Genomic DNA, 21,765 nt, shown 5'->3' with positions numbered 1-21,765 from the left:
CAGAACAATACCCCCATACCAGAACAGAACAATACCCCCATACCAGAACAGAACAATACCACCATACCAGAACAGAACAATACCACCATACCAGAACAGAACAATACCCCCATACCAGAACAGAACAATACCCCCATACCAGAACAGAACAATACCACCATACCAGAACAGAACAATACTCCCATACCAGAACAGAACAATACCCCCATACCAGAACAGAACAATACCCCCATACCAGAACAGAACAATACCCCCATACCAGAACAGAACAATACCCCCATACCAGAACAGAACAATACCCCCATACCAGAACAGAACAATACCCCCATACCAGAACAGAACAATACCCCCATACCAGAACAGAACAATACCCCCATACCAGAACAGAACAATACCCCATACCAGAACAGAACAATACCCCCATACCATACCAGAACAATACCCCCATACCAGAACAGAACAATACCACCATACCAGAACAGAACAATACCCCCATACCAGAACAGAACAATACCCCCATACCAGAACAGAACAATACCACCATACCAGAACAGAACAATACCCCCATACCAGAACAGAACAATACCCCCATACCAGAACAGAACAATACCCCCATACCAGAACAGAACAAAACAATACCCCCATACCAGAACAGAACAATACCCCCATACCAGAACAGAACAATACCCCCATACCAGAACAGAACAATACCCCCATACCAGAATAGAACAATACCCCCATACCAGAACAGAACAATACCCCCATACCAGAACAGAACAATACCCCCATACCAGAACAGAACAATACCCCCATACCAGAACAGAACAATACCACCATACCAGAACAGAACAATACCCCCATACCAGAACAGAACAATACCCCCATACCAGAACAGAACAATACCCCCATACCAGAACAGAACAATACCCCCATACCAGAACAGAAACATATCACCATACCGTGACTGAATAACACTGCCATACCAATACTGAACAATACCGCCATACAGTAACTGAATAACAACACCAGAACAGAACAGAACAATACCACCATACCAGAACAGAACAATACCCCCATACCAGAACAGAACAATACCCCCATACCAGAACAGAACAATACCCCCATACCAGAACAGAACAATACCACCATACCAGAACAGAACAATACCACCATACCAGAACAGAACAATACCCCCATACCAGAACAGAACAATACCACCATACCAGAACAGAACAATACCCCCATACCAGAACAGAACAATACCCCCATACCAGAACAGAACAATACCCCCATACCAGAACAGAACAATACCACCATACCAGAACAGAACAATACTCCCATACCAGAACAGAACAATACCCCCATACCAGAACAGAACAATACCCCCATACCAGAACAGAACAATACCCCCATACCAGAACAGAACAATACCCCCATACCAGAACAGAACAATACCCCCATACCAGAACAGAACAATACCGCCATACCGTGACTGAATAACACTGCCATACCAATACTGAACAATACCGCCATACAGTAACTGAATAACAACACCATACCAGAACAGAACAATACCACCATACCAGAACAGAACAATACCCCCATACCAGAACAGAACAATACCCCCATACCAGAACAGAACAATACCGCCATACCAGAACAGAACAATACCCCCATACCAGAACAGAACAATACCCCCATACCAGAACAGAACAATACCGCCATACAGTGACTGAATAACAACGCCATACCAGAATAGAACGATACCGCCATACAGTAACTGAATAACAACACCATACGAGAACAGAACAATACCGCCATACTGTAACTGAATAACACTGTCATACCAAAACTGAACGATACCGCCATACAGTGACTGAATAACAACACCATACCAGAACAGAACAATACCACCATACCGTAACTGAATAACACTGTCATACCAAAACTGAACAATACCGCCATACAGTGACTGAATATCAATGCCATACCAGAACAGGACAATACCCCATATGGTGACTGAATACCACTGCCGTACCAGAACAGAACAATACGGCCATACCATGACTGAATTACACTGCCATATCAGAGCACAACAATACCGCCATAACTTGACTAACACTGCAATAAGACACCGTGACTGAATAACACTGCAGTAACACACATCTATACACACACATAAATATCTATCTATAACCCCCCTCCCATTCAGTATATATTTCTCCCACATGCATAGAATATATATATATATATATATATATATATATTCTATCAGCACCCCCCAACACCCCCCACCAGAAGTATCACCGCCATCATCCACCAGCAACACCACCCCTCATTTCCCCTACCTCCCTGTGGTAATTGCATGAGATGACGGATGATGGGGGTGCTACTGCTGGGGGGAAGGGGAAGCATTAGGTAGACAGCAGTTTCCCCACATTAGGTAGACAGCAGTTTCCCCACATTAGGTAGACAGCAGTTTCCCCACATTAGGTAGCCGTAGCACAGATTCCCCACCTGTACTGCGCTACTTACATCTGCCTGCGGGGACTTCCTGGCGGAGGTGCATGCTATAAGTGACGTCACTCACCGCGCCCCGTCATATGTGCATCGGGTACCATGTAGCAGTGTTTGAAGACTTGTGTGAAAGTCTTCCGCCATTTAGCCTTGCTTGCCCGGAGCAGGGCTAAACGCCTGAAGAAATCATCTGCACGTCCCGGGCATCTGGCAATACAACTTCCAGATCCCTGGTGCGGGCCGCAAAATTATAGTCTGAATTCTATGTCACTGCAGGATTTTAGTTTTCCATTTTTTTTTTGCCTTATACTGATGGCAGATCCATGGGAAAGGCCATCACTATTCGATAGGTGGGGGTACAGTTCCTGGCATCTCCATTGATCACTGATTTCATGGGCAGTGATTCTTGCTCCTCCCGAGAAGACCCATTCCCACTGATGATAATGTTCACAGCGCGGAATTGCAATCGCAGAATTCCGCGGATATCCTGACCTCCTGCTTACTTACATGCACAGATCTGACCATTTGGAAGCGGTTGTATCTAGAATTGTATTTTATCCTTTACATGTGAATAGGATGAGCTGCAATACCTGGTGCGGGCACTACCCAATTCTCAGAGCTGGGCCTGGTAAGTGATGAGCGCTGCCGCTTCATCCGCGAGCTGAAATGTGAATGTGAGCAGTTGGACTCCCACCAACCTGATATTGATGGATAGGCCATCGATAGAACAGTCTTCCAATCCCAGGAAATCTCTCAGCTGCAATTCACATTGCAAACAGCCGACACTATTAGATGCTTTTAGGACATACAAATTATGCACTGAGCAGGTACCGTATATACTCGAGTATATACAGTATGTCCAAATGTATCATATTGTCGCAGTGACCATGATAAATATTGCGCAGATCTTCATCAAGATCATTTTCTACCGCCGCTTTCAGATCATGTCTACCCTGCCTCTAAACAGCTTCTTTGTGTGTTTGGCTTTATTTGTTTTAGTTTTAATTTTAAGGCAAATTAACCCCTTAAGGACTCAGCCCTTTTTCACCTTAAAGGGGTACTCCGCCCCTAGGCCCCTTTGGATAGGGGATAAGATGTCAGATCACCGCGGTCCCGCTGCTGGTGACCCCTGGGATCCCCACTGCGGCACTGCGCTATCATTACTGCACCGAGCGAGTTCGCTCTGTGCGTAATGACGGCGATACAGGGGACGGAGCAGCGTCATGTCATTGCTCCGCCCCTCGTGACATCACGGCCCGTCCCCTTAATGCAAGCCTATGGCAGGAGGCATGGCGACCACCACGCCCCCTCCCATAGACTTGTATTGAAAGGGGCGGGCTGTGACGTCATGAGGGGCGGAGCCATGACGTAACGATGCTCTGGCCCCTGTATTGCCCGTCATTTGCTCGGTGCTGTAATGATAGCGGGGTGCCGCAGCGGGGATCCCAGGGGTCACCAGCAGCGGGACCGCGGCGATCTGACATCTTATCCCCTATCCTTTGGATTGGGGATAAGATGTCTAGGGGCAGAGTACCCCTTTAAGGGGAAAAAGGGCTGAGTCCTTAAGGGGTTAATTTGCCTTAAAATTAAAACTAAAACAAATAAAGCCAAACACACAAATAAGCTCTTTAGAAGCAGGGTAGACATGATCTGTACTTTGCGTTGAAGTTGGACGTGAAAATGGAAAATTTAATTTTTAACACTAAAATAATGGTGTTACTCCACATTTTTCATTTTCACATGGTGTAATAGGAGAAAATGGACCCCACAATTTAAAGCTCAATTTCTCCTGGTTAAGAAAATACCCCATATGTGGATGTTAAGTGCTCTGCTGGCGCACTACAGGTCTCAGAACAGAAGAAGCGCCATTGGACTTTTCTAGATAGAATTTTGCTGGAATTGAAGTTGGGGGCCATGTACATTTACAAACCTCCCATGGAGCCAGAACAGCAGAAACCCCCCACATGTGACCCCATTTTGGAAACTACACCCCTCACAGAATTTAAAAAGTGGTGCAGTGAGCATTTACACCCCACTCGCGTTTGAGAGTTCTTTGGAACAGTGGGCTGTGCAAATGAAAAATTACATTTTTCATTTTCACGGATCACTGTTCAAAAAATCTGTCAGACACCTGTGGGGCGTAAATGCCCTTATTATTACATTCCGTGAGGGGTGCAGTTTCCAAAATGGGGTCACATGTGGGGGGGTTCCACTGTTCTGGCACCATGGGGTCTTTGTAAATGTACATGGCCTTCAATTCCAGACACATTCTCTCTCCGAAAGCCCAATGGCGCTCCTTCTCTTCTGAGCATTGTAGTTCGCCCGCAGAGCCCTTTACGTCCACACAGAAATGGTGTTACACATTTTGGGGGGCTTTTGTCCTATTACCCCTTGTGAAAATGAAAAATTTGGGATAACATCAGCATTTTAGTGAAGAAAATGAAATTTTTCATTTTCACATCCAACTTTGACAAATTTTTGTTAAACACCTGTGGGGTGTTAAGGCTTACTGTACCCCTTGTTATGTTCCGTGAGGGGTTTAGTTTCCAAAATGGGATCACATGTGGGTAATTTTTTTTTTTACATTTATGTCAGATCCGCTGTAAAATCAGCCACCCCTGTGCAAATCACCAATTTAGGCCTCAAATGTACATGGTGCGCTCTCACTCCTGAGCCTTGTTGTGCGCCCGCAGAGAATTTTACGCCCACATATGGGGCATTTCTGTACTTTGCGTTACAAATTTTGGGGGTCTTTTTTTCCTTTTCCTTCTTGTGAAAATGAAAAGTATGGGCCAACACCAGAATGTAAGTGTAAAAATGTTTCTTTTTACACTAACATGCTGGTGTAAACCCCAACTTTACCTTTTCATAAGGGGTAAAAGGAGAAAATTCCCCCCAAAATTTGTTAGGTAATTTTTCTCGAGTACGGAAATACCCCAAATGTGGCCCTAAACTGTTGCCTTGAAATACGACAGGGCTCCGAAGTTAGAGAGCGCCATGCGCATTTGAGGCCTAGATTAGATATTTGCATAGGGACGGACCCAGATGCAAGAATTACTTTTGCCTCGGATACTAAAATTACCCTACGGCAGGGATTTTCAAACAGAGTGTCTCCAGCTGTTGCAAAACTCCCAGCATGCCTGGATAGTCTCAGCATGCTGGGAGTTGTAGTTTTGCAACATCTGGAGGTCTATAGCTTAGAGACCACTGTATAGTGGTCTCCAAACTGTGTCCTTCCAGATGTTGCACTACTAAAACTCCCAGCATGCTGAGACTATCCAGGCATACTGGGAGTTGTAGTTCTGCAACATCAGAAGGGCCCGGACAGTGGTCTCTAAGCAGGCATGATTTCAGCAGGCATTCCCGGTCCGGTCCCTGTCCGGTGAGTGGCGAGGACCGGAAACGATCAGGGCGTACAGGTACGCCCTGAGTCCTTAAGGGCGTACCTATCTAAAAGAAGGACTGCAAAGAGTCTCCCTCACATTTAAATCGTGGTTTACCTGAAAAAAAATTAAAATAAAAACTTTATTGTTCGAGAGATGGAGGTTTTAGTTGGACAGGTATTTTTCTTTGACCTTTCACCTTTTTTTTAATTATGTTATCATTACTTTGTTGGTTATTTTTTAAAAACCTGGGCACATGTAAATGTGAGATGTCGGCCATTGTTATCAATCTTAATTGTTTCTTACATTTTTACCGTTCCTCTTTTTTGTACCTTAATAAATATATCTGATTGTTTCATATGGACAACTGCTTTACTTTTCCTTTGCACTTTTTTTTTAAATGTTTTAATTTTTTACTTTTTTACTTTGATATTTTTTATATATCAACTGGCTCCAGAAAGTTACAGATTTGTAAATTACTTCTATTAAAAAATCTTAATCCTTTCAGTACTTATGAGCTCCTGATGTTAAGGTTGTTCTTTTCTGTCTAAGTGCTCTCTGATGACACCTGTCTCGAGAAACGCCCAGTTTAGAAGAGGTTTGCTATGGGGATTTGCTTCTAAACTGGGCGTTTCCCGAGACAGGTGTCATCAGAGAGCACTTAGACAGAAAAGAACAACCTTAACTTCAGGAGCTCATAAGTACTGAAAGGATTAAGATTTTTTTAATAGAAGTAATTTACAAATCTGTTGAACTTTCTAGAGCCAGTTGATATATAAAAAAAAAAGTTTTTTCCTGGAATACCCCTTTAAGCATTCTTATTCTCTACCTTATCCTCTCTCTGGCTGAGGATTTTTTTAGTTTTGGCAAACAGACAGGAGTAGTCATTTTTTTTAGACCTGGTCAAGCGGTGGTCTAGATTTGCGCGTTTTTTATTTTGCGCCAGTTGTGGCAAAATTTGCGCCAAAAACACGCAGATAATAAATTAGTGACCACTGCATCCGTCACTTTAAAAAATGGTCTAACAACACCAAAAGGTCAAAATGACGGATTTTAGAACTTTGAAAAAAAAAAAACACAAAAAAACCCCCAATTAGCGCAAAAATAACAAAAATTTGCAAATGTAGACCAAAAAAAGCAATAAAACACAAAGATAAATAACCCCCAATGAGTCAGTGGTGGTATATTGGGTGCCGGTTATGAATGCCATAAATCCTGTCACGTGACCTTCACTAATTTATAAAAATAGTGCGCAGAATTAGCGCAGCACCCAGGGTTATATTTACAACAAGTCAGCATTATTGAGCAGAGAGCGAAGGACACGGTGAACCTTATACATTTGCGCTGAAGAACCCTGTAACCTGCATATGATACAACATAATGACGTCGTTTGTTTCTAGTATTTGCTTAGTCATTCTTACAAATCCGCTATAATCGCGTTCTTCGTGTTGACAATGACTCTATACCCCCCCAAAAAAAGATTTACTGTATTTTTCGCCGTATAAGACGCACTTTTTCTTCCCCAAAACTGCGGCAAATACACACCAATGGCACGCGGTCCCTGCGACCATCAACGGCCGGGACTGATCGCCGTGATGCCCTGTATTAACCCTTCAGAAGCAAAAGTGACACTAACCCGGCTGCTCGGGACCGCCACGGTGAAATCGCGGCATCTCGAACAGGTTACAGGACACCGGGAGGGACCTTACCTGTCTCCTCGGTGTCTGTTCCGTGCCGGGATCCCCTGCATGGCCGGCGCTCACCTTCGACCTCATCACGTCGTCGCGCACACCGTCCCGTCATCCAATAGGAGCGGTGTGCGTAGCGACGTGATGACGGCGACGGGATGACGGTGACGGAGAGCGTGGATCCTGGGGAAGAAGACGTCCGGAGCATCGTGGACACCACGGGGACGCGGCGACAGCGATGGAGCGAGATCCAGGGCAGCGGTGACGAGCGATGACGAGTCCGGAGCGTCGAGGACACGTGAGTATTACCTCCTATACCAGTGGTCTACTGCTGGGAGTTGTAGTTTTGCAACATCTGGAGGTCCGCAGGTTGAAGATCACTGATGGGTTCAGAATCTTTTTTTTTCTAGATTTTGCACCTTTAACCCCTTAATGACCAAGCCCATTTTCACCTTAAGGACCAGGCCAATTTTATTTTAGCGTTTTCGTTTTTTCCTCCTCGCCTTCTAAAATCCATAACTCTTTTATATTTCCATGTACCGACCCATATAAGGACTTGTTTTTTGCGTGACCAATTGTACTTTGTAATGAAACCCCTCATTTTACCATAAAATGTACGGCGAAACCCCCCAAAAAAATTTTTTAGGGACGAAATTTTAATGAAAACCACAATTTTGCTAATTTTGGAGGGTTTTGTTTTCACACTGTACAATTTACAGTAAGAATGACGTGTGTTCTTTATTCTGTGGGTCAATACAATTAAAATGGTACCCATGGCTGGATACTTTTATATTTTTGTACCGCTTAAAAAAAAATCTAAAACTTTTTGTACAAAATCAGTAATCTAAAATCGCCCTATTTTGACCACCTATGACTTTTTCATTTTTTCTGTATAAGCGGTGGTATGAGGGCTCACTTTTTGCGCTGTCATCTGTAATTTTTTAAATACCACATTTGCATATATAAAATTTTAGATAATTTCTTATAATTTTTTTTTTTAATGAAATGTGACAAAAAAGCAGCCTTTTTGGACCTTTTTTTATTTTTTACGTTTACGCCATTCACCGTACGGGATCATTAACATTATATTTTGATAGTTCGGACATTTACGCATGCGGCAATACCAAATATGTTTATTAAAAAAAATATTTTATGCTTTTTGGGGGCCAAATGGCAAAAACAGACAATTTTCATTTTTATTGGGGGTGGGGATTTTTCACATTTTTTTTACTTTTTATTTATACATTTTTCAACTTTTTTACACTTTTTATGTCCCCATAGGGGACTATCTATAGCAATCCTTTGATTGCTAATACTGTTCAGTGTTATGTATAGGACACAGCACTGAGTAGTATTATCGGTGATCTTCTGCTCTGGTCTGCTCGATCTCAGACCAGAGCAGGAGACGCCGGGAGACGGCCGGAGCCAGGTGAGGGGACCTCCGGCCGCCATGCTGGATGATCAGATCCCCACGGCAGCACTGCGGGCGATCCGATCATCCAAAGTACCGCAATGCTGCAGATGCCGTAATCTGTATTGATCACGGCATCTGAGGGGTTAATGACGGACATCCGCACGATCGCGGATGTCGACCATTATGGGCGGGTCCCTGGCTGCTGCTAGCAGTATATTATATATATACATACACATATATATATATATATATATATATATATATATATATATATATACACACAATATATATATAATATTACAAATAATACCAGTATACAAGGAGGAAAATTATTACCATACATATAACCATCATACTGTTACCGACCAAATCCTGTATACTGAGACAAATATTACCAATATTAACAGTACATTTACGTCCGTGGTCGTGAAGTGGTTAAAATTGGGTGCGTCTTATATGCCGGTGCGTCCTATAGGGCGAAAAATACGGTATAACTTAGTTTTGTTGTCCCTGGACTGCCAGAAGCCCCCCGTTCCCAGGAGAAGTTGGCTCCATCCAGCGGAGCGGGGGCTTCTCTGAGAACACAGCGCTTAGCCCTCTGCTGGAAGGGATTTCACATGAATTCTCTCTCAGCAAATGTTTGCGTTGGGCAATTTCCATTGAGGATTAAGCAGCCTCAATGCTTAATCTCCATTACTGTGTCTTTTGTGCGGAACCTACGGAAGCGGAGACGGCTGCAAGATCTTTCATCATTAACCAATTCGGCGCTGGCCTCCTATATCAACCTGCGTATCAGCCCCTCATGTGATTACACTCAACATAGAATGGCTGCATTGAGTTTATTTATAAATTATAATTTTTTTTTTTTTTACTAAAAAAAACAAAAAACAATGGAAAATTACAAGTTTCCGCTTACCCCGGGAACATTTTCTTTCTCTTTCATTGCACATTGGTAGAAAGTGGCCAAGAAGAGGCAGCGTTTTAGTCCAGTCTACTGTAAATAAATAAAGTCTATGTAATGGAAAGTTCTGCAACTTCCTAATATACTTTGTGTATCAAATAAAGAAGATCTCTCTTTACTGACAGTAACTCGGAACAAGAGTATTTAGAGGTTGTTATAATTGTATCTGTGTATTTTATATTACCGCCATACTGTTACCGACCAAATCCTGTATACTGGAAACAATAATACCAGTATACAAGGAGGAATATTATCACCATACATATTACTATCATACTGTTACCGACCAAATACTGTATACTGAGACCAATATTATCAATAATACCAGTATACAAGGAGGAGTATTATTACTATACATATTACCATCATACTGTTACTGAACAAATCCTGTATACAGAGACCAATATTACAAATAATACCAGTATACATGGAGGAATATTATGACCATACATTATACCATCATACTGTTACTGACCAAATCCTGTATACAGAGACCAATATTACCAATACCAGTATACAAGAAGTAAATATTATCACCATACATATTACATCATACTGTTCCCGACCAAATCCTGTATACTGACCAATATTTCAAATAATACCAGTATACAAGGGGGAATATTATCACCATACATATTACCATCATACTGTTACCGACCAAATCCTGTATACTGAGACCAATATTACCAATATTAACAGTATACAAGGAGAAATATTATCACCATACATATTACCATCATACTGTTACTAACCAAATCCTGTTTACTGAGACCAATATTACCAATAATACCAGTATACAAGGAGGAATATTATCACCATACATTATACCATCATACTGTTACTGACCAAATCCTGTTTACTGAGACCAATATTACCAATGATACCAGTATACAAGGAGGAAATATTATCATCATGCATATTACCATCATACCGTTAGTGACCAAATACTGTATAATGAGATCAATATTACCAATAATACCAGTATACAAGGAGGAATATTATCACTAAACATATTGCCATCATACTGTTACTGACCAAATCCTGTATACTGAGACCAATATTACCAATAATACCAATATACAAGGAGGAATATTATTACCATACATATTACCATCATACTGTTACTAACCAAATCCTGTATACTGAGACCAATATTACCAATATTAAAAGTATACAAGGAGAAATATTATCACCATACATATTACCATCATACTGTTACTAACCAAATCCTGTTTACTGAGACCAATATTACCAATAATACCAGTATACAAGGAGGAATATTATCACCATACATTATACCATCATACTGTTACTGACCAAATCCTGTATACAGAGACCAATATTACCAATACCAGTATACAAGAAGTAAATATTATCACCATACATATTACATCATACTGTTCCCGACCAAATCCTGTATACTGACCAATATTTCAAATAATACCAGTATACAAGGGGGAATATTATCACCATACATATTACCATCATACTGTTACCGACCAAATCCTGTATACTGAGACCAATATTACCAATATTAACAGTATACAAGGAGAAATATTATCACCATACATATTACCATCATACTGTTACTAACCAAATCCTGTTTACTGAGACCAATATTACCAATAATACCAGTATACAAGGAGGAATATTATCACCATACATTATACCATCATACTGTTACTGACCAAATCCTGTTTACTGAGACCAATATTACCAATGATACCAGTATACAAGGAGGAAATATTATCATCATGCATATTACCATCATACCGTTAGTGACCAAATACTGTATAATGAGATCAATATTACCAATAATACCAGTATACAAGGAGGAATATTATCACTAAACATATTGCCATCATACTGTTACTGACCAAATCCTGTATACTGAGACCAATATTACCAATAATACCAATATACAAGGAGGAATATTATTACCATACATATTACCATCATACTGTTACTAACCAAATCCTGTATACTGAGACCAATATTACCAATATTAAAAGTATATAAGGAGAAATATTATCACCATACATATTACCATCATACTGTTACTAACCAAATCCTGTTTACTGAGACCAATATTACCAATAATACCAGTATACAAGGAGGAATATTATCACCATACATATTACCATCATACTGTTACTAACCAAATCCTGTTTACTGAGACCAATATTACCAATAATACCAGTATACAAGGAGGAATATTATCACCATACATTATACCATCATACTGTTACTGACCAAATCCTGTTTACTGAGACCAATATTACCAATGATACCAGTATACAAGGAGGAAATATTATCATCATACATATTACCATCATACCGTTAGTGACCAAATACTGTATAATGAGATCAATATTACCAATAATACCAGTATACAAGGAGGAATATTATCACTAAACATATTGCCATCATACTGTTACTGACCAAATCCTGTATACTGAGACCAATATTACCAATAATACCAATATACAAGGAGGAATATTATTACCATACATATAACCATCATACTGTTACCGACCAAATTCTGTATACTGAGACCAATATTACCAATAATACTAGTATACAAGGAGGAAATATTATCATTATACATATTGCCATCATACTGTTACTGACCAAATCCTGTATACAGAGACAAATATTACCAATAATACCAGTATACAAGGAGAAATATTATCATCATACATATTACCATCATACCGTTAGTGACCAAATACTGTATACTAAAGCCACATACAGTTACATCTGGTGATGCCATCCCTGATTGAATTTGTTCATTTTCCTTTTTCTTCTCCATTCAGCCCGGACCATCATGACAATTTCTTCCGGCTATGACTTATCTCTACAGGACCTGCCAAACAAACATTTTAAGCTCAGCACTTTTCAAGCATCAATAATAGTGCCCCAAACAGTAATATTGGTGTCGCGCATAGAAGAGTGGGTAGATAAGAGGGTTGGATGTAGAGTAGGTTGCCCTCCCCATTAGGTAGTTAAAGGGGTTCTCCACCATAAAGTGATTTTCGTACATACCTGGCAGACAGTAATGGACATGAATAGGAAGGATCTGCACTTGTCTTGGGGCTAAGTGGCTATGCTGTGAGATCACCATAACACTGTGGCTGGCTTTTTGTGAACTGGTATTTCCTGTTTGAGTTTTCCTTTTTTACCTACAAATCCCATAATTCCATTTTCCTCCCTCCCACACATCAGCAACCCCACATAGTGAAACATAAATGAGCTGCATCCATTAAAAAGACTGGTGGTTTTCAATCAAGGTGCCTACAGCTGTTGCATTAGTTGCAGATTGATCTCTCTCCCGCCAAGCGATCGCTCCACCCATTGAAGCAGACAGGCTCCCTGTCATCAGCTGACTAGTGATGTCAGGTCTTGGCCGCATTGCAACCTGGGAAAAATCTGAGACAACAGTCATTTTGTATGCTGTTAAAAATAAATATTGGGGTGAAAATCACAGAAGAATTGTGAGAAAACCGTCACAAACAGGTACAGACACTATATTATGAACTACACTAACTTTACAGCACCTGTAGCATAGTCAAATAAAACAAATTCCTGGAATACCCCTTTAGGTCACTCTAGTAGAAAAATAGGTCCCTTCAAGCAGTTTCCCTCGTTATGCAGATAGGTCCCTGTGTACATAGTTGTCTCCTATAAGTTGAAAATAAACTTTTACATATATATATATATATATATATATATATATATATATATATCAACTGGCTCCAGAAAGTTAAACAGATAAACAGATTTGTAAATTACTTTTATTAAAAAATCTTAATCCTTTCAGTACTTATGAGCTGCTGAAGTTGAGTTGTTCTTTTCTAAGTGCCCTCTGATGACACGTGTCTCGGGAACTGTCCAGAGAAGAAGCAAATCCCCATAGCAAACCTCTTCTACTCTGTGCAGTTCCCGGGACAAGCAGAGATGTAAGCAGAGAGCACTGTTGCCAGACAGAAAAGAACAACTCAACTTCAGCAGCTGATAATTATTGGAAGGATTAGAATTTTTTTATAGAAATAATTTACAAATCTGTTTAACTTTCTAGAGCCAGTTTATATATATATATATATATATATATATATATATATATGTAGAGAGAGAGAGAGAGAGAGAGAGAGAGAGAGAGAGAAAGAAGAAAGGCACAACCGCACTCTTGGTGAAAAAAATTTAGACAGAAAGCAGGGTGCAGGCCACTGTACTGGCTCTGTGTGGCTGTGAACTGCAGATTAAAGGGGTACTCCGGCGCTAAGACATCTTATCGCCTATCCAACAGTGGCATCTAAAGGGACATTTAAACGCTCCCTGGTGGTCCAATGGGGTTGATCGCCCAGACACCCCCCCCCCCCCCCTGCAGAGCGATCACAGGGGAGTGGTACACTTCTGAGGTAGCCGGAGGGCTTACATCTCCTGCTGCGGCGGCTCCTGCGCTCTGAATGATAAAGCCTGGCAGGACTATGAAACCACATTGTATGAAACCACATTGATCTGTATGAGGAATCTAGTCATTCCTCCTAAAAGTCCCCTAAGGGGACTAAAAGTGTAAAAGAAAAGAAAAGTAAAAAAAAAAAAAAAAAATTAAAAACACACACATTAACCCCTTCCTTATTAAAAGTTTAAATCACCCCCCTTTTCCCAAATTCCATATAAAAAATATGTAACCATAATAAAAATAAACATATATGGTATCGCCACTTGCGTAAATGTCCGAACTATAAAAATATATTGTTAATTAAACCGCACGGTCAATGGCGTACGCGCAAAAAAATTCCAAAGTCCAAAATAGCTTATTTTTGGTCACTTTTTAGATCATGAAAAAATGAATAAAAAGCGATCAAAAAGTCCGATCAATATTAAAAACCGCTAAAATCTCCAGATCGTGGCGCAAAAAATTAGTCCTCATACCGCCCTGTACACTAAATAAAATAAAAAAGTTATAGGGGTCAGAAGATGACAATTTTAAACTTATACATTTTCCTGCATGTAGTTATGATTTTTTCCAGAAGTCCGACAAAATCAAACCTATATAAGTAGGGGATCATTTTAATCGTATGGACCTACAGAATAAAGATAAAGTGTTATTTTTACCGAAAAATTTACTGCGTAGGAACAGAAGCCCCCAAACTTCAATTTGTCGCACAATGATTTTTTTTTTTTTTGTTTTGCCGTCGATTTTTGGCTATTTAGGTGCAAAATTGAAAGGGTAATGATTTTAAAAAGTAAAGAGGAAAAAACAAAAGTGCAAAAACGGAAAAACCCTGCGTCCTTAAGGGGTTAAACCCTAGCTGTGCTGCACTCTGGTTACTGGAGATTTGTTCAATTTTGACAGTGTCTGCTAAATCATGCACCTTGTATTTATCTCGTAATATTTACCATGGTTAATAGTCATGTTTCTTATAGATTTTAGTCTGTGTTACATTTGTCGGTTTTAGGATTGTTGTATGTCCGTTCCGCTTTAGTCTTGTATCTTAGTCTGTGTTCACACTCAGTCTTGTTTGTACCGTACCCTGTATTTAGTGTTCCGTGTATTATATTTCTGTTTCCTACTAGGCCAGTATTCTGACCACACGGTGGAGTGTACCCCGCTGGCTAGTAGTCTATTTGGCTTTTGTATTATTGTCCCTCCATGTATGGAGTGGGGAGTCTCGAGAGTTCATGATTTTTTGTACATGCACTTATCATAGAGTACATGATCACTGATCTAGTGTTTCCTCTGTGCTTTACCATTGGTCTATAGTGTCCTCTGTACTTTTTCCCTGATTTGTGTCCTATGAACTTTTGTGTGTAGAGTGTTTTGTACTCAGTGTCCCATGTTAATTCGCTATTGTTACGCCGAGCGCTCCGGGTCCCTGCTCCTCCCTGGAGCGCTCTCAGCGTTTCTCTCTCTGCAGCACCCCGGTCAGACCCACTGACCGGGAGCGCTGCACTGACATTGCCGGCGGGGATGCGATTCGCATAGCGGGACGCGCCCGCTCGCGAATCGCATCCCAAGTCACTCACCTGTCTCGGTCCCCGGCTGTCACGTCCTGGCGCGCGCGGGTCCGCTCCTCAGGGCGCGCGCGCGCGCGCGCCAGCTCTCTAAGATTTAAAGGGCCAGTGCACCAATGATTGGTGCCTGGCCCAATCAGTCCAATTAGCTTCCACCTGCTCCCTGTGTATATTACCTCACTTCCCCTGCACTTCCTTGCCGGATCTTGTTGCCTGGAGAAAGCGTTTATTGTGTTTGCCATTACTGTGTTCCTGACCTCTTGCTATATCCATTGACTACGAACCTTGCCGCCTGCCCCGACCTTCTGCTACGTCTGACCTTGCCTCTGCCTAGTCCTTCTGTCCCACGCCTTCTCAGCATTCAGCGAGGTTGAGCCGTTGCCGGTGGATACGACCTGGTTGCTACCACCGCAGTAAGTCCATCCCGCTTTGCGGCGGGCTCTGGTGAATACCAGTAGCATCCTAGAACCGGTCCACCGACACAGTCCACGCCAATCCCTCGCTGACATAGAGGATCCACATCCTGAGGTCCCGCTGCCAGTTGTCGCTGACCTTACCACGGTGGTCGCCCAGCAGTCGCAACAGATTGAGCAACTTGGACAACAGTTCGCCCAACAAGGACAGCAGCTGTTGCAGTTGACCGCCATGCTACAGCAACTTCTGCCACAGCTACAGCAGCAACCAGCTCCTGTACCTCCTCCGCAGCGAGTGCCCGCTCCTGGCCTCCGCTTGTCCCTGCCGGACAAATCTAGACTTTGCCGTGGTTTCCTGTCACAATGTTCCCTACATTTGGAGATGTTGTCGGACCATTTTCCTACTGAACGGTCGAAGGTGGCTTTCGTGGTCAGTCTCCTGTCTGGGAAGGCCCTGTCATGGGCCACACCGCTCTGGGACCGCAATGATCCTGTCACTGCCTCCGTACAGTCCTTTTTCGCTGAGATTCGAAGTGTCTTCGAGGAAGCAGCCCGAGCCTCTTCTGCCGAGACTGCCCTGCTGAACCTGGTCCAGGGTAATTCTTCAGTAGGCGAGTACGCCATCCAATTTCGTACTCTCGCCTCCGAATTATCTTGGAATAACGAGGCCCTCTGGGCGACCTTTAAAAAAGGCCTATCCAGTAACATCAAAGATGTGCTGGCCGCACGAGAAATTCCTGCCAACCTGCATGAACTCATCCATTTGGCCACTCGCATTGACATACGTTTTTCTGAAAGACACCAGGAGCTCCGCCAGGAAAAAGACCTTGATCTCTGGGCACCTCTCTCACAGTATCCTATGCAATCTACCCCTGTGCCTCCCGCCGAGGAGGCTATGCAAGTGGATCGGTCTCGCCTGACCCATGAAGAGAGGACGCGCCGCAGAGATAAAAATTTATGTCTGTACTGCGCTAGTACCGAACATTTCTTGGTGGATTGCCCTATTCGTCTTCCACGTCTGGGAAACGCACGCACGCACCCAGCTCACGTGGGAGTGGCGTCTCTTGGTACGAAGTCTGCTTCTCCACGTCTCACTGTGCCCGTACGGATTTCTCCTTCTGCCAACTCCTCCTTCTCAGCTGTGGCCTTCTTGGACTCTGGTCTTGGTTCTGCGGGAAATTTCATTTTGGCCTCTTTTGTTAATAAGTTCAACATCCCTGTGACCCGTCTCGCCAAGCCGCTCTACATTGCCTCGGTCAACGGAGTGAAATTGGACTGCACTGTGCGTTATGGCACAGAATCCCTGCTCATGAGCATTGGACGGCATCACGAAAAAATTGAACTTTTTGTTTTGCCCAACTGTACCTCTGAAGTCCTCCTTGGTCTGCCATGGCTCCAACGCCACTCTCCTACCCTTGATTGGACCACCGGGGAGATCAAGAGCTGGGGTGCTTCTTGCCACAAAAAATGCCTCACATCTGCTCTCAGTCCTGCCAGTCAAACCCCTATGTCTCCTCCTATGCCTGGTCTCCCCAAGGCCTCTCAGGACTGTGCCATGCCTCCTCATAGCCCCCGTCCTGGTAACACTCTGCCCCGTGCCAAGCCTCACCCTCTGCCCCCCCTTCCCATTCCCACTCCTTCTGAACTGTCTGTTGTTCATGATCATACCCAGGACTTCTCTGTCCCCCTGAAGGGGACTCTACAATCGCTCCCAATGTCCTTGTCCCATGTGGAGCGACATCCGGACAAAAAGAGGGGGAGACCTAAGGGGGGGGGTACTGTTACGCCGAGCGCTCCGGGTCCCTGCTCCTCCCCGGAGCGCTTGCGGCGTTTCTCTCTCTGCAGCGCCCCGGTCAGACCCGCTGACCGGGAGCGCTGCACTGACATTGCCGGCGGGGATGCGATTCACATAGCGGGACGCGCCCACTCGCGAATCGCATCCCAAGTCACTCACCTGTCCCGGTCCCCGGCTGTTACGTCCTGGCCCACGCGGCTCTGCTCCTTAGGGCGCGCGCGCGCCAGATTTGAAGGGCCAGTGCACCAATGATTGGTGCCTGGCCCAATGAGTCCAATTAGCTTCCACCTGCTCCCTGTCCATATAACCTCACTTCCCTGTTCACTTCCTGGCCGGATCTTGTTGCCTTTGTGCCTGGAGAAAGCGTTTATTGTGTTTGCCATTACTGTGTTCCTGACCTCTTGCTATATCCATTGACTACGAACCTTGCCGCCTGCCCCGACCTTCTGCTACGTCTGACCTTGCCTCTGCCTAGTCCTTCTGTCCCACGCCTTCTCAGCAGTCAGCGAGGTTGAGCCGTTCCCGGCGGATACGACCTGGTTGCTACCGCCGCAGCAAGTCCATCCCGCTTTGCGGCGGGCTCTGGTGAATACCAGTAGCAACCTAGAACCGGTCCACCGACACGGTCCACGCCAATCCCTCGCTGACACAGAGGATCCACATCCAGCCTGCCGAATCCTAACAGCTATATCCTGCCCAGTTGGTATTTGTATCCAGCCTGGTATGTCTGTTCTCGTATTTGTATTCTTGTTATGTTTCTGGCCTGTCCCGACCTGTATTTTTTTTTCTTTTATGCCCATTGCACTTTAGCGCAGGGAGGGACCAGTTCAAAGTTGTCGATCCATCGTTTAGGATGGATGGGCAAGTAGGCAGGGAGATTTTTTTCTAGGGTCAGTTTAGGGCTCACTCTCCCTATCCCCCCCCCCCCCTCTCCAGTCAGTCATGACAAAATGTGGTGCAGTTAGAGCAAAAAAAGTGGCGCTTTTGTTGCAATGTGTGACCTAAAAGTCAAAAGCCTGTTATTGAATCAGGTACTGCGTATATTGTACAAATATTGTTGTAAATTTGGCATGTGCAGTGGCCCCTTTTTATACTAAGCATCGCTCACTTTTTTAAAACTGTCTCGGCAGCAAAAAAAAAGGGCAAAACGCTCTTGCACAAACATTTTTGACCTTTTCATGGCAAAACCCTGGCTTAGGGGTTAACTTTATTCCCCCCATTGATTTTTCACTGCTATTTTCTTTCCTTTTTATTTCTAGGTCATCTATTCAGTAAATGACACTGAAAAAATAATCAGAAAACATCATGTATAGAAAAGTCTGCACAATGAACATAGCTATAAATGTAACGTACTGGATGAACGTCGGCAAATATTTAAAGGGGTACTCCACCTATAGACATCTTATCCCCTATCCAAATGATAGGGGATAAGATATCTGATCGTGGGGGTCCCGCTGCTCGTATATCTGATCTCCCTTCTGCACCCAGCGTTCTTTTGAAGCATCGGGTGCAGCGCCGGAGGCTCGTGATGTCACGGCCACGCCCCCTCAATGCAAGTCTATGGGAGGGGGCGTGGTGGTGTCTCGTCCCCTCCCATAGACTTGCATTGAGGGGGCGTGGCCGTGAAATCACGAACGGGACATGGCCGTGACGTCACGAGCCTCCGCCCTGCATCGCCAGTCATCCAGCACGAAGCAAAGTTCCCTCCGTGCATTGGATGTCTGGAGTGCTGCAGCTGAGATCACGGGGGTCCCCACCAGCAGGACCCCCGCGATCAGACATCTTATCCTTTGGATAGGGGATAAGATGTCTAGGGGCAAAGTACTCCTTTAAGCATGGAAGAGTAGGATGAATGAGACACATCAGTGATAAATAGTAAAGATTTGTAATTCATTGTTCTGCAGTATAAATTGTCGCCCAGATGTCCTAGCCACAGATCTATGTATAAAATATGTGAATACGATATTTAACCATTATAATGCCTTTTTTGTATCCATTTGTATTGCTCCAATGCATCTAAATAAAAAGGAAGGTAGTTTTGATTAACCCCTTAAGGACTCAGGGTTTTTCCGTTTTTGCACTTTCGTTTTTTCCTCCTTATCTTTTAAAAATCATAACCCTTTCAATTTTCCACCTAAAAATCCATATTATGGCTTATTTTTTGCGTCGCCAATTCTACTTTGCAGTGACATTAGTCATTTTACCCTAAAATGCACGGCTAAACGGAAAAAAAAATCATTGTGCGACAAAATCGAAAAAAAAACGCCATTTTGTAACTTTTGGGGGCTTTTGTTTCTACGCAGTGCATATTTCGGTAAAAATTACACCTTATCATTATTCTGTAGGTCCATACGGTTAAAATGATACCCTACTTATATAGGTTTGATTTTGTCGCACTTCTGGAAAAAATCATAACTACATGCAGGAAAATTTATACGTTTAAAAATGTCATCTTCTGACCCCTATAACTTTTTTATTTTTCCACGTACGGGGCGGTATGAGGGCTCATTTTTTGCGCCCTGATCTGAAGTTTTTATTGGTATGATTTTTGTTTTGATCGGACTTTTTGATCACTTTTTATTCATTTTTTAATGGTATAAAAAGTGACCAAAATACTTTGGAATTTTTTTGCGCGTACGCCATTGACCGTACGGCTTAATTAATGATATATTTTTATAGTTCGGACATTTACGCACGCGGCGATACCATATATGTTTATTTTTTATTTTTTTTACACTGTTTTATTTTTTTTATGGGAAAAGGGGGGTGATTCAAACTTTTATTAGGGAAGGGGTTAAATGACCTTTATTAACACTTTTTTTTTTTACATTTTTTTTGCAGTGTTATAGGTCCCATAGGGACCTATAACACTGCACACACTGATCATTGTTATCCCATAGGGACCTATAACACTGCACACACTGATCTCCTATGCTGATCACTGGCATGCATTAACACGCCTGTGATCAGCATTATCGGCGCTTGACTGCTCCTGCCTGGATCTCAGGCACGGAGCAGTCATTCGTCGATCGGACACCGGGGAGGCAGTTAAGAGCCCTCCCGGTGTCCGATCAGCTGTTCGGGACGCCGCGATTTCACCGCGGCGGTCCCGAACAGCCCGACTGAGCAGCCGGGTCACTTTCACTTTCACTTTAGAAGCGGCGGTCAGCTTTGACCGCCGCTTCTAAAGGGTTAATACCGCACATCGCCGCGATCGGCGATGTGTGGTATTAGCCGCGGGTCCCGGCCGTTGATTAGCGCCGGGACCGACGCGATATGATGCGGGATCGCGGCGCGATCCCGCTTCATATCGCGGGAGCCGGCGCAGGACGTAAATATACGTCCTGCGTCGTTAAGGGGTTAAAGGGGGTATTCCAGGCAAAACCTTTTTTTTATATATATCAACTGGCTCCGGAAAGTTAAACAGATTTGTAAATTACTTCTATTAAAAAATCTTAATCCTTCCAATAGTTATTAGCTTCTGAAGTTTTCCGTCTAACTGCTCAATGATGATGTCACGTCCCGGGAGCTGTGCATGATGGGAGAATATCCCCATAGGAACTGCACAGCTCCCGG

This window comes from Hyla sarda, chromosome 3 (assembly GCF_029499605.1).
Source record: "Hyla sarda isolate aHylSar1 chromosome 3, aHylSar1.hap1, whole genome shotgun sequence".
Taxonomy (NCBI): domain Eukaryota; kingdom Metazoa; phylum Chordata; class Amphibia; order Anura; family Hylidae; genus Hyla; species Hyla sarda.
This window is presented reverse-complemented; position numbering follows the sequence as displayed.